Genomic DNA, 15,735 nt, shown 5'->3' with positions numbered 1-15,735 from the left:
TGAAAACTGAACATTATTTTAAAAAAAGAGTGAGATACACTTCACAAAAAGTAGACAACTATAAAGATGGAGGACTTAATTACTTTTACTCTTGAGGGCCTAATTATACAACAGTAACTGAGTAGCATCTTCGCAAGTTATTTGAAGTTCTAGCATAGCTTCAGTACATATGCAAGAAAGGAAAACTGGTCATCACAGACAGAAAAAAAACACATACTTACGACCTTTTCATAGACATGCACACATACAAAATTATTTCTTATCAAAACTGAAAATTACATTACACTGACACACCTAACTGTGAGATTCAAATCCAAAACAGAACTGGGGGCACTTTGCAGAATACTGATTCAACTTGATACATTTTTTCTAGTAAGTTAAAAAATGAATATTGACGTACTACAAACAAACATTCTTTGATTGTTTTGTTCCCATGTGGCAGTTCTTTTTGTGTAGATTTTCATCAATATATTCAATATTGTTTTTTTTTTTTCTGTATTACTTGTGAGCACAAAATTGTTAAAAAATTATTAATATTTACCTAGATATACCTACCTTTCAGTTAACTTTTCAGTTATTTAACTTACTGTTTCGTTATAAAATTTGAAAAGTTGAATGACTGAATAAACCTGAAGGTTTAAAAGTCTACTTAACACATTTGCTAAAGACTAACAGAGTAGATAGTGCTTGTGTTTTTGTTTGTTTGTTTGTTTTGTTTGTTTTGTTTTTTAATCATATTACTCAAGAAACTATGTCTTCATTCTAAAAACTTGCTTGTCACTTGACAAGCAAGATCTGTGAAGAAAATAGGCAGAAGGAATACACTGGACTTTAACATACAGTTACAATGTTCTAACTTAATTTTCTGGAACGTGAAAAGATACTTTCTAGTGACTAGAAATAAAAAAAACAAAACAACTGTTTCTTCAGCTTTAATAACTCTGATATTATTTATACCAAGTCTGTTATAAACATCTACCTGCTACATGAATTAATAAAAGGAAGCTATTGTGAAACCTCATCAATTATAGTCCTCCCTCATCCCAAATATGAGTTTCTTTACAGCAGCTTTCAATTCTCCCCATAGAGTTAAACACGGTAATAGTGAAAATGACTAGAATACGTCTTAATATTGCAGCGAACTGCCTGATGACTCATGTGTAGCTTTTACAACACTGATCACTGACAAAAAAAAAAAAAAAAAAAGGAATAATACTCTGGAATTATCCAACAAAGCAAAGAAATCTCTAGTGAGATGAATATATATATACTTAATATCTGTATATTCTTGTTAAAAAAATGGGCCAACTTATTCTACAAGCTTTGTTATCACCTACAGTTTCATCAGCTATATGGATATGGACATGGTTAAAAATTTAATGCATCTGGTACTTAACATTAGGCTCTTGCACAACTTTATTTAACATCTAGGGACATGATGAATTAAAAAAAAAAAAAGGAAACTAACCTGAAGAGATCTCAATCTAATTTTAGATATGATGCAATAAGCAAGAATGCCAAACAACAAGGGAAAAACTGAAGATGAGAGATTCAATAATAAGATTACATGGTTACTTAGGTTCATTACGTGGACATCCTGATGCCACAGTTCTGCTTTCAATTTGGAGTAAGAGAACCCAAAGGAAGAGGAAAAAAGTGAAGTAAAAAAGATGTAATTAATTACAAAGACTGTAGTAAAAGGAGAGAAAGGTAGATGAAAATTAGCTTGAGCAACATAAGCATGATATTCTAACCCTGACACCCCCATCAGATACTATAGAGGACAGATATATATATTAAAAAAAAAAAAAAAGGAATGTAGAAAAAACAAGGTAGACAACAGCAACTAGCAGCAAGACATCTTACTGAACAAGCTGTGAAAAATCAGAAAAAGAAGGGGTCAAGAAGATGCAATTAAAAATACAACTGAAAATAGCATGAAAAAATAAAAGTAGTAATTTTTCAGTGTGATTGCATAAAAACTAAACAGTGAAATTTCTAAAAGAGTACTAATTAAATGACCAATTTCCAAAAGGAACTACTGATAGAGAAAGCGTTGCATTAATCACAGTTCCACAAAGCATGCTGTAATAATTTTTTGTTTGCAGTTTCATAATTAGAACATTTTACACAAAGTAGAAAGTGAGCATGCCACAAGCAAAAGTCTCATCTTCAACTGCCACTACCTCCAAAGGAAAAAAAATTAAAAAAAATGTTCAACACTAAAAAGTCTTGATCCAAAGGTTCATCAAGGGCATTAATTTCTCACAGATGAATCTTGTTTCGTGTTTCCCATTTACTGAGATCACGGAACTGAGAATGGACAACATGATTTCTGTCTTCAGCTATAGCACGGAGTCAGTGTTTTATCTTTGACTAAGTGTCAAGCTTAAACAACTCAGCTTTGCCATCTTTAGATCACAATTAGATCACAAACAAGTATATTTTGCAACCTCTGTTGTCAAAAATGAGGTTAAAATTAATGTTTACGAAGTAATTTTTGAATGCCTGTCTGAAAATGCAGACTATTTGATGAGGAGTATCCATTTGCTGACATCCTCATAAAAGAGGATTTTATTTATTTATTAAATTTTGGAACTTTTAGCATGTGTTGTTTTAGAGCTGGGATAACTCTGACAGTAGACAATTTTGATTCTCCAAAACTCAAGAGTGTGACACTGAGACATTCATATATTGCCTACTTTTGTCAAGGGGACATCCTAGCTCTTCATGAAATAATTACAGAGAACACTGAGAAGGTATCTGATAGTTGGATATACAGGCATGCTGCTGTACCTCAGGTATACAAACAAGAGCGCCAGTTCAACATACTGAGGCATTTTATTTCTTTCTTTGTTATTTCCTTCTTTCTTTCTTTGCTATTACACTGCAACATCAGCATGTTGTGGGATCAGCTTTGGTCACATTCATTACTGCACTGACTGCCGCCACTCACAACACTTTGGTCAGAGATGCATACAAAAAGTGTTTGGCACAAGACCATCGAATTAACCCTTCTCAACAGAACCTAAAACACCCAGGAAAACAGTCAGATACAGAGGAGATGGGAGAGCTGTTGTCAGGAACATGCACATATATGCAGATGACCCAAAAGTACCTGAGGGCTGTGGTGCCCTGAGGGGCCTGGACAGGCTGTGAAATGGACTGACAAACCTCAGGATTCAGCAAGGGGACATGCAAAGTCCTGAAAAGTTGCTTTACGCTCATTTCCAGCTGCAGTACAGGTCCCAGGGGTCACACTTGTGGACACCAAGTTGAGTATGTCCAATAAATGTGGTAGATTCATCTGTCTCAGTGACCTCTGCAGTAAGATTTGAGAGAAATACATGGCAGGTGAAGGGTCTTCCCTATGAGTTTTAGGGATTAAAGTTCTAGCATTCTCTTTGATACAAAGATAAAGGCACCAAGAATAGATGGTACCAAGGATTTTCTCTGTGGATTTTGGCAGGTAAAAGTGAAAACTTTCTCTTCCAAACTGAGGTCTCTTGGTCACTTTTACAACCCCAATGTCTTTACAGGGGAATGAATCAGTAAGATGATGGCCAGAAGCACAGAAAAGTCTTCCCCAGATAAGCTGGTTTTACAGTTTATATAATTCTTTGGAAAACAATGAATTCATGATTACAGAAAATTACAGGAAACACATATCTTTTAATGTTATTAAGGTCAGATAAATGTAGCCCTGCATTTAGAGATTTAAAGAAAAATACATACAAAACCAAAAAAAAAATATATTGACTTCTATGTCATATTTTACTAAACTTTTAGAATAAGTAACACACCAGCTTAAAAAAAACAAAACACTTTTTTTTTTTTTTTAATGTTTTGAGATGTTGTTTTTGTGCAGAAATTTCACTTTCATTGAAACAACTCACCTTTAAATAGTTTTACAGGAAAATATTTAGAGCATGATTATAAATAATTCAAAAAACCTAAGGAGCTTCCTATAGTAGAAGCTGCTGCTGCAGCAAACTAGACTTCATTGGTCTGTTCCTCCAAAAAAATTAAGATGAACTTCCATCATAACCTAAACACTATTGTACTTGTACTCTGTCTTATGTTTGCTTCCTCTTCTTGCTCTGGAGTTGTTCATCAAGCTGATGCCCTCCTCATCCCACCCCAGCAGAGTGCTACTTTTCCATCCAACCGATCAGCCAACGTGCCAGTCTGCACTGCTCTACGTCTGTCTGTCAGTAAAGAAATGGTGCGAGAACACAGCTGGAAAGTATCCCATTTCAGCAGCAGTCCAAACCGGATTAGGAGTAATATAATACTCATTTTAAAATCATTTATCTTCATGAGTTGTCTCATATAGTTGGCCTCTTGGTTAATTTAGATTTTGCAAAATTTTACCTTCTGCTACCAAAAACTTTTGCAGATATGGATATCCAAGAAAAAACAAACAAAAACCCTACTATTGTTTTTATGAACAACTTCTTCTACGGTTTGATCAGCTGAGCATAAGTATGGTGTGCATTTTTAAAATAAATGTTTGTGATGACAAGCAATCTACTGTTCGTTCTATGGAAAGAAATACAGCATTTATACTTTGAATGAAGAACTGTGACTTGATTTTTCTTCTATATATTACAGCAGTTTAATTGGATGCTTTCTAAATGGATTTACTCTGCATGCTTTCAGAATATATTGAATGTGGAAGTTTTTTCCGTCTTTTTAACTGTAAGTATTAAATTCACACAAAGAAGTGCAAAAGAAAAAAAAAAAAAAAGAGAGAGAGAGAGAGACTGCCTGAATACTTAAATTCATTTTGAGGGATTTTGCTGATCTGTTAGCATTTTTGTTGGTATCCTATTGAGAAATGAGTTCCATATATACATTTATGAAAACAACCTATCTATACCAAGAAAAATCCTTGCAATTTCAGTAGGTATTGAGAGTTTTACCTACTGGACAGCTTTCTTTTGAGATTAATTGAAGCTTTCTACAGCAAAGGGATAGGGGATTAGAAACTGTCATTTACACTCTGCCTTTCATTTTTGGAGATCAACAGGTTGACAATACAATTTGTAGGTTCTTAACCACTGTAAAGAGCGAGAATCTCAAATATCATAAACCTTATCATCCAAGCCGTAAGTACACCCTTCTTAGTGAACAATAAAGGAAATGTTTAAATTATACTTAGTAGGCTACATGTGCAGCAAAAGAGGTTACAGAAATTAAAAATAAAAGGAGGTATAAAAAACAATAAGAGATCACAGAATCACAGAATTGTCTAGGTTGGAAAAGACCTCAAGATCATCAAGTCCAACCTCTAACCTAACACTAAAAAGTCTGCCACTAAACCATATCACTAAGTTCAACATCTAAACGTCTTTTAAAGACCTCCAGGGATGGTGACTCCACCACTTCCCTGGGCAGCCCATTCCAATGCCTAACAACCCTCTCAGTTGTAATACACAATAAATGTTTGTTCATTGTCTTTTGTATTATAAAACAAGGAGTTCCGTTTGAGGAGCAGGAGTCGCAAAAGCTTCCTGCTGAAGTAAGGAGATGTATAATACTTGGCTAGACGCTATGAAAATTCTTTTGCTTAATGTAACAAATGAGAACCCCCTCCCCTTCTCTCCTTCTGCATCTCAGTTGCCTCTTTTGTTCAAAGACACTGCTGCAAAGTTCATGTAACCATCTCCTGATAAGTTGCTAAACTAGTGTATCAACATCCTGCATTCCTGTCTCATGCTGGGCCAGCATGACCAAATAAAAAAAGAAGTTGAACCACAACGCTGAGGAAGACTACAGCCTTTATCTTCACGACCACCAGAGGGACAGAGACGACCCCCTAGCAACAGTGCGTGCAGTCGCAGAATATACCAGGATGTGCTGCGTAATCCCGGAATTACCAAGATATAAAAAGGGACCCTGGCAGGGGTGAGGAGCGCGCCGTTGGTGGAGCCGAGACTCCCCGGCCGCCCAGCGCTGTTTTGCTTGCTGTTGCTTACTCAATAAATTCCTCAATAAATTAATGCAATGCTCTCTGAAAATTAATTAAGGGGGCAATTTATAACATCAGTAAAGAGGTTCTTCCTAATATCCAACCTAAACCTCACCTGGCACAACTTTAGCCCATTCCCCCTCGTCCTATCACCAGGCACATGAGAGAATAGACCAACCCCCAACTCGCTACAGCCTCCTTTAATCTTTAATAAAGAGCGACAAGGTTGCCCCTGAGCCTCCTTTTCTCCAGGCTGAACAAACCCAGCTCCCTCAGCCGCTCCTCATAAGAATTGTTCTCCAGACCTCTCATCAGATATACTTATGCAAAGAAAGAATATGGACATTAATTCCAGGAGGGTTAGGTTTATTATTGTCTGCTAATTTACAAAATATGATGACATTAGAAACAGGCTCAGAACTCTCCTGCAAGCATCAAGAGATGCTTGCAGAAGCATCCATGAGGAAAAACAGACAAACCAAGAGAAGCGAAAATTTAATTTACTGTCTAACATTTCTTCCCTCATTACTTTAAGATTCATGCAGCACATTTAAATCAATAGTTAAATGATGTTCGCAAGCACAGATGTTTAAACTACATTCCTGTTTCATCCTTGACATGGATGGACAGCATCTGCGTGCATAACTAAGACGGAACAGAAGCTTTTTGGAAAAGGAGTCACAGTGACAAAGTCAAAAACACACATACTGAAAGTGTCAAAAAAAAGTTTAATTTCTTATTTATAAAAAATGATTTATCACAAGTGTTTTTTACATAGTAGAAGATAAGAAAACATGGAACTTTGTAATGAGACAAATGCCACTAAGGTGTTTGATGACAGCCAGTAACTCTCAAGAGGAGAATGCTGAGAGACTGTGAAAGCTGAGCAAGCTGGACACTGAAATTACAATTCTGTACCAATTGTTTTGGGATGCAAACTGTCAGAATGGCTGCCACCAGAGGCTCTGAGTCTGCCCACAGCTGCTGTCACAAGCTCCTAGAGGACAACTGAAAGGGGCAGACTTCAAAGTCCAGACATCTCTGATTTTGTCAGAACAACTTCTAAAATAGTCAATTTCATAAAGAGTGAAAATTAATAGAAAATGCATATTAAAGAGAAAGCAAAAAATATTTACCTGCCGTTTCACAGAGATCTTACAGAGCAGCCCTTGCTTAGCTGCCAACAAGTAGATCTGTCTCACCAACCATATTTTCCCCTTTCCCAAAGTTTGGGACATATGCATTGTTACCACGTCCTTTTCTCCAAACAAGATTTAACCTATGTTAGAAACTTGCTATAGAAAAACCAAGAAAAGATACAAATTACAAATGCTACTTCTCAAAATGATGGAAAAAGTTAATTATGATATCACTCAGATGTGAGACAAATTTCTGAAAAGAAGGAAACATAACATTATGTATCCTACAGATACGCATTGGTATGTTTCAGGCCAAAATAAAACTAACTTTCTTGGAATTTATTCATTTTCTCCATCATCACACCATGAACTATTGGGTATAAACTTGTTTAAGAATGCAAGATTGTACTTTTGCTACAGAGATAAGCAAAAAAAAAAAAAAAAAATCATTTCCTGCTCACATTAATGTATAAATATTCTAGCATTACTAATGTGTGAGAAGATTTCAAGCAGGAGTTCATTTTTATAACCTGATTTTTCATTCTTCCACATCCACAGACAGAAAACACCATAGTAAAACATCAGGCAAATTGCACATCTTTATTGCACATCTTTTCAGAAATTCTTATAATGAAAGGCTTCTTTTTTATTTTTTCCTTATCTTATAGAACTAATTAGCAATTATCCAGTTTCGAAGTCAATAGTCCTTAATAAATTGATACTAAAATCTTACATAATTCTCAAATATCTGCTGGTGAAACTGCTTGAAACACTCTAATATGAGATGCAAGAAGTCTTTCCCTTCTTGTGGGAGTCATGCCTTCTCAGAAGCTTGAAGACCAAAGAGATTACATTTAAAATGGCCATTCTGCATTTCCATGGCATTTGAAATGCATTTTATTTCAAAATAAACCACGTTGTAATCCTTCTGCTTTGACCAACCATCAAAATAAGAAAAGTTCTCTTGTCAAGGAAGATCAATGCTTTTAACTGAAAGATGACACCTTCGTAAATACTAATTTCATACTCTGAAAAAATGAACAAGTTGGATGGTACTAATTACTTGCTTAAAAAGGGAAACACTTGAGAAGCTTCCTGTTTCATTTTAATATTTAGATCACTATCAGTAGCAAACGCAATAACGATAAAGGTTCACTGAAGTGTCCTTTGTTTTCCCTTTGCTGTGGAAAAAAAAAGAAGAGAAATTTACTAAAGGCAGGATGTTTAACAGAATTTGGATTAGCCTCCAAGGATAAAGCAAATGAGAGATCATGAGGAATATTTAAGTTGAATAATGCTTTACAGATGGATGAATTAAATTAATCGCATGTTCCTTCACTAAAAAGGACTTCAAAACATGCTCACTGAGTTCCTTATACATATATATATATATATATATATATATATATATGCACTTGTACAGGAACAAAAGCAACATTTTTTTTCAGTCACAACGTGCAGAATTTTTTCAGCATAGCTATTTGGTGTTTTTCAAAGGGCCTCGTTCCAAACACTTGTGGGGTGGCTGTACAAGCAGGCAGCAGGCCCTGGGAGCATCTCCTAGCAGAGTATTTCATTTGAGAGACACCAAGGACAGAAGGCTGATGGTATTCTACCCCCAACCCAACCAAACATTTTTTTTTTCTTGTGCTGTAGCAGGACACTCTTGACTGTGTCCTACTGCAGATTAGAACCTGGAAAGTGCCAAAGTGACACAGTCAAACTGCAATTTGTAGCATTTTTGCTTCATTAAAATCACAAGCTACTTTAGATTTGCAATACACTCACACAAACTTCTTTAAGTTATATTCATTAATTAATCTGGTAGTCGTTCCTTGTTCCAAAAAGCTCAAATAGTAACACCTCTTAATGAAAGAAGTGATAACGAAAAGAGTGAAAGTCATTGTATCTAATTCAATTTATCATTAGTTAACTGAACAAGATAAGATGCAAACAAAAAACAGGTAAATGAATTCTCTTACAGTTCCTATTTTATGGCACAAACTTTTTCCTAATGTGTGTGTGTGTATATATATTTATTTACAACTAGCATCAATGGAAGTGAAAATGATTCTGCAATCATCAAAAATGGTTGGAAATCTGGTAATGGGAAGTAACTTCAGATTTTCAGTATCAAAAAAATCTAATAGAACTAATTAGCAAGGTTGTTTTATTGAACACAATAAAATAGACCAGTATTTCAACTGAACACAATATTAAGTGGAATTTTTAAAGAGCAAAAAGAAAAGTAAAAAGACGAATTGCCTGTGATTACACAAGCAGCAGGCTTTTCTATGAACTGTCTACATAGATGGGAGTTGTATAGGATATAAATGGATAATCAAGTAGCCCAAGTTTCTTTTGTAGAAGTCACCACTACATACAGAAAAGCAAAAGAAGATCACATGAGAAGACAGAAGAAAAACAGAGCAGAAGGAGAAAGGAAGAGTAAAGAAAAAAAGCAGAAACCAAAACCAATGTGAGAAACAAATACTGAGAACATACTAGGCTCAGTTACGCTGGAAGAATCAGTATCTATTCTTTTCAAGCAAAGAGCAAGTCAGATGAAATAATTATCTCCTGTTAAAGCCTAATCAAATTTAACAGAACGAATTCGTGCTCAGAAAAGGTCAAGCCTTCCACAGAAAAATAAGTTTGTGTAATAGGTATCTGTTGTTAAGAATGATGTCTGAAACCATGCACTTGAAATTGCAATAATAGTGCTTTCAAAAGGCATCCATAATACAACAAACCTGCCACCATAATGGGGAAATGCATTTACTATAGAACAAAAGTCTCATGAAAATTATTCAATACCGGAAAACAGTAGCTATCAGTTACATGGAAAACATACAGGTTGATCCAAAGATTTTAAGCTTAGAATTAGTAAAATGCAAAAAGATTGTACAAATCTTGGCATATATACATAGAGCTTACACTAAAAATTTTGCTGCCTTAACTGTGAGCAGGATCAGTATGAACAGTACCACGTAGGAAAGAGAAGGCATTAGGCAATACTGTATTGCCTAATGAGAAGAGAAGAAGTAAGAGAAGGCAATACTGTATGCTACCTGAAAAAAAATAAAGGAGGAAAGAAAAATGCATATCAAAATAAAGCTCCCCTTTACATCTGTGCAAATGTTGGGCAATATTCCAACTGTCAGCCAACTTGATAACTTAATGGGTAATATTAGCAAAAGCTACTCTCAATAACATGTATTTTGTCTTTGTATGAAATGTTGTAAGAAGCAAAAGGAAATTAGCTGCCATTTGCCTTGAGAGAAGAGTATAAATGGTGATGAAGTTTATGACTGATACTTTTTTTCTGTGTTTGGTGTCTCAGTCAAGCAAAATAAGGCAAAACAGATATAAGCTTTGGGGAAAGGTGCGGGGGGTGCAGGAAACAAATCATTTTCAGTGTCTAAAATTTCCCTGCAAACACGTGCCTTACACAACTACTGGTCTAAGGGGAGGAGATTGCAGGGTGTGAATGTATAGAACTTTTACTTCACTCAAGCCTGTTCATTGAGTCCAGTGCTCCTGGTTGGGAAATGCTATTCAGCTGTACACCAGTAGGACTAGGAAAGGCAATACAGGAAAAATAATATGGTGTTTTGTTTTCTTCAAACTACATTTTAATTTAAGACTCAATACCTAAATAAATGGAATCACTGCCAAATAAATAATTAAAAAGGAAATATTTCTAGGAGCACAGGATATGAAATTAAATCTATGCAGGATTGGAAAAAATAGCTTAGTCTTTCTGTGATTTTAAAAAAAACATGTTTTAAAATGTATTAATGTAGAAGATGTTTTCAAAATGTAGGATTTTTCCATAATTCTGCTAAATGGCAGTTCAAATTATTCTTAATCTTTTTGTTCGTTTGTTTTTGTTTTTGGCAGAGGCAGAAAACCCATTTTAGTCCAAGATATTCCAGTAACTCTATTGTCTGCCTTAGCTCATGCAGCAGTCAATTTGACTTAGAAGGATGGGCATTTTTAATTCACATTTCTTTTTCTTCCTTTATTTGTTCAGACAAAAGCATATATAGGCATCAGGGAAGACTCATGTACCTTTCCTCTCCACTTAATAAGCTATTCAAACAATTACTTATTACATACCTGAGATCAACGGTACATGCAATTTTAAAAGCTTACTGACGTACTGGTTATTCCAAATTGTGAGTAGCATTAGCTTACATTTATTCTCAAAATCATGGCTGGCATTTAAAACAATATTCTAATTATACTCTATGCTAACAGCCATGGGTCATACCAATTTTTTCTCTTCCAAAGTCTGCTCACTAATTTCATAGGCAACAAGTTACCTTAAGGATAAACAAAACTAATTCATTATTGCTAGTGTACTTGCAACATGCAATCAAAAAGCAAACCTGTTCTTGATCAAATGAACAGAAATCAGATACCACTGAACACACAAGAAGGAGGAAAAGGCTACTACTGAAATAAAGTCTTTCATGTATCAAGAGGTCCTTGTGAGTGCCAAAATTAAAGATATGCTCTCTTTTTTAAAGATCTGGCCTCCCCTGTCTGATACAGCAAGCAAATGCTCTGAACCTGAAAAAAATATATTAGCTTCCTTATTAGAGAAATAAAGAGAACATTTTAATAACAAATCTGTGAATACACACGCATTCTTTTAGTTAAATTGTGAACTGTGAAAAAAAATCATGACTATCTAATGTCACAATATATCATAATATTTCTAATGAATGAGTGTTAACAGACGAGCTCTTGCTGTAAAGGGCAGACAACTGCACACTGCTGGAAGTAGAGAACTGCTGTCCAGGGGAGAACAAATCCAGAAAGTACATACGAAGCTGTACTGTGCAATTCTGCTCAACAACGTTCAAGAGCAACTTAATTTCTCACATAATTGAAATTCAGGTTTAGTAGATACACACAGATGTACAGTGCTAATATCAAAATCCTCAAGCTTTGTGTCTTCTGATTCCAGCAGGATGGCTGTGATTTAAGAATGATCCACTCTAATAAAAAGGAAAACAAAGGACAGAAGACTTAGCTTGTCCTTACTGATTTCAACAAATTAATTGAGAAGCACTTCTGCTTGTACAGAATCTAAGAACTCAAGGCCAGCTGTAAGGAAATTTCTTCAGCTTTAAAAAAAGGACTTAGTTCTTCGACTCAGTAAAAGTCTCATTGTTTATGGCCACTCTTACAGGCCTTATATTGGTATAGCAAGGAATTTCCCCTCACCTCTCATTCAATACAACACTGGCAAAAGCTGCAATTTGGTAGGTAAATGCAAAGTTTAACCTACTTTCATATAAAAAGATTACCTGAGAATCACTGCATGTATGTATTTTACGCTGATTGCCTTTTTCTTCAGAACTCAATCTCTCCCCTATCCTATTCCATTTGTCAGGTGATAATTTTGATTCTTGGAGAGCAGAAATTAAAGCAGCTGTGACTTATCATGTCAAAACACCGTCTTTTATTAAGTATGATGTAATTGATTTATGCCAGCAGACCATTCTGATGCTTGTTAAGTAACAGCAGCTGTGAAAGGAGGTAGTGAACCAGAAAGGACTCAGGACCCCAGAAGTTATCAGGAAATGATCAGTTACTGGTAGCACAGCTTGATAAACCAATGGCAACAGATAAAACATCACAGAAAGCAAGAGTTTAAACACCTTTCAGTAATTTTAATAACCTATGACTTCTCTATTCTCATTCTACTTGGAGATTTCTTATTATGAAAGAGAACTAAGATAAACTCAACAATACTATAACTTAACAGCCTACAAAAAAAAATTATGGTACTTTCTTATTTGTCCAGTTTACCTTTCCCCTGATTAGTCCACACTTCTACTTGAGTATAGCTTAGTGTCCTTTGTCAGTAAACAAATATAGAATAAAAGTAGCCAGGCAGAAACTTAAACATTTATCCCATTTTTACCAATCTACTTTTTTTTTTTTTTTTTAAATAATCTGATTTTACTTTCAGAGTGTGAAAGCTAGAGGGCTGGAGATAGAAGAAATAAATACAAGTCACTCATATTCCGGATAAAAATAGCAGTAGAAAAGCTAGAACAACAACAACAACAAAAGAGAACAATGTTGAATATTCTGTTCAAAAATCCCAATTTTATCTTGCAACATTTTGTTGTTGTTGTTTTTGTTTGTTTGTTTTACATGTAAAATATAAAAATGTCATTTTGTTTTCCTGCCTAAAGTCCTCATGGGGCACGAATATGCATTTATGCAGGAAAAGAAAAAATAAAAATCAGTATAGGGTTTTCCGCAATACTCATTTAAAAATATATTTATAAAGTACTACATATTGAGCTAGTATACAGCCAGAAACATCTACCTCTCAAATGCTAAGCAGAACATTATAGCAATTTTTAGCATAAACATTATTTCTACTTTCAGACGTACTTTCAGAAGTAAATTATTCAAGCTGAATCCCCAAAACTGAAACCCAAAAGACTTCAAAAGTGCAGTACTTGAAAGTATTCAGATTGAAATTTTGGTACTTTGCTTACAAGTCTAAGATTGAAGTTTTTAGGTCAGCATTAAAAATTGTTTACAGAAATATTTCATTGTCCTGTTTTAAGTCCTCCTTAACCATTGATTAAAAAAAAAAAGTGAAAAGAAATGAGACCTTGTTATGTATCTTGGTATGAAGTATGACAATTTATAACAAAAAAAAAAAAGTGCTCAGCTCACAACAGGAAAAGCAGACTTGAGCACACTACCAGAATATATAGGTAATATATATTACCTATATAATATATAGGTAATCTGTACCTATATCACTTGTTGGGAACAGCTAACATTTTCAACACCATTACTATCTTAAGTGAGGAAGCATTTTTGTCCAATGGGTTACTTTAGCTGACAGCTTAATATAACACAGATTATTTCACAGACTAATAAAATAAATAGGTGTAAAGTAAAAATTAGCTTGCAATCCCAATAAAGTGTTCTCAAAAATCTGACCACATCAGGTAGCCCATAGAAACTGGACAGCATAAACAGTGGTCACGGATAGAGTAGAAAGGTTTTAGCATTACATATTCATATTCATTCATTACATATTCCTTCCATTTCTGAAATTCGTAATGCCCATATGGAGGTATACAGCTTAGCAGAGAATGTGCATTACTCCAAACTCAACTTGGAATATACAGCTTTCCTGCATTTACCACTTGAAACTAACCTTATAATTTCCAAATTTGTCATAAATCTGTTGGTTCTACCTGAACAACCTTGTGGCACTTCACACTTGAAATCAAGGTACTGAAGAATCTATTGTAACAAGGCAAAGATTAACTTCCAAGCCAATGATGGAAGCTAGGTGACAAAATAACAAAGATAGACAGTAATTCTGGAATTTCATAATTGACGTCGCTTTTTTCAGATGAAATCTTCAGACATCCTAAGCGTTAGAAACAGGAGCAGAACTCATACAGCTGAACCTTCACACCAGCAGGACATCTTTTTCCTGTGGTTCAAATCAAATCCTACACTTTTTTACAAAATACAGACGTACAAGAGATGCTAGCAGGCACCTGGTCCTTGAGTCTCACAGACAGGTATAATGACATTAGAAACTGAAACATGGGAAACGTCACGTCTGAGAGAAAGAAACTCCATGGGCTAAACTGCACTTTGTACCCAGAGACTAGGACATTGTAAACTGATTGTGAACTAAAAACAAGGAGTATTGATTTTAGATACAAACATCCTTCTGAAAATTAGGCCTCAAAACTCAATGTCAATTTTCTCTACTCAAAGCTGGATTACTGTAGCAACTACTCATGCCAGTCCACTGAGCAGTTGCAATTTTCTTTGGTAAAATATTTTTACAACCCTCCTTGTATGGCTGTTTAATGGATTATATAAAGTCTCATTGTTTATGAGCAATGAGGAATTATCACACAGTGCTGTTTCTCTGCAGTGAATGAACGTCATTTCTAACTAAAGCTTTCAAGAGGTAAATCTGTGTTCTGTATCAGCAAAGACCTCACATCTTCCACTTATGTGAGAATTAATCACAGCACTTTATCAGATCTTTATAAATCATATTAATGGTGTTTTTTCATACAATACTTGAAAGCAGAGGTGACTCAAATGCCAAGCAATTGGCTAGCATCTCATCAAAAAATTACACAGTAGACTTCTTTGTGCACTTGTGTAATAAAAGTTTAAGAAATGCTTATGTATGATTCTTATGAGATTACCATATAAAAATAATCACAGTATTTATTATTAAGATAAGACTGACAAAGTGAGGATAGCTGGTCAAAACATTGAAGAGAATGAGGGAAAAATGGCTATTACCTTGTAAAGGTCCTTGTAACTCCCTCCTGCATTACACCTTCTCACACTCTGAATTATGCCATGCCTGTCCCTGAGCCACCAGCATCTCCCTGCAGGTGCTCAAATGCACAAAAATTCTATGACATATTTTAGAGTTAACTTTTAAATATCGTATCATTTAACCCTTAACTATAGATACAGATTTACAACAGAGAGAGATGTACAGAGAGGGGGAGATGCAGAGAGGTACCAGGGGGTGGGAAGGGTCAGCTAGGTAAGCAATAAGGAAACTTGTTACATTCTTTATCCAAC

At 35.0% G+C, this 15,735-nt stretch overlaps 1 protein-coding gene and 1 long non-coding RNA gene across 9 annotated transcripts in view; both read right to left on the bottom strand.

Moving 5' to 3' along the window:
* Nucleotides 1-15,735, bottom strand: part of PAM (peptidylglycine alpha-amidating monooxygenase) — a 144,490-nt gene that overhangs the window by 87,350 nt on the left and 41,405 nt on the right. The window lies entirely within an intron of this gene.
* On the bottom strand, nt 7,698-15,543 carry LOC311427433. Its single transcript, XR_014687355.1, has 3 exons — nt 15,445-15,543; nt 14,321-14,409; nt 7,698-8,294 (listed from the first exon to the last, which is right to left on the bottom strand). It is a non-coding gene; the product is annotated as an uncharacterized lncRNA (long non-coding RNA).

Source organism: Aythya ferina, assembly GCF_964211825.1.
Source record: "Aythya ferina genome assembly, chromosome: Z".
NCBI lineage: Eukaryota > Metazoa > Chordata > Aves > Anseriformes > Anatidae > Aythya > Aythya ferina.
Note: the sequence above shows the minus strand (reverse complement) of the source record. Positions and strands in the feature narration are given on the sequence as shown.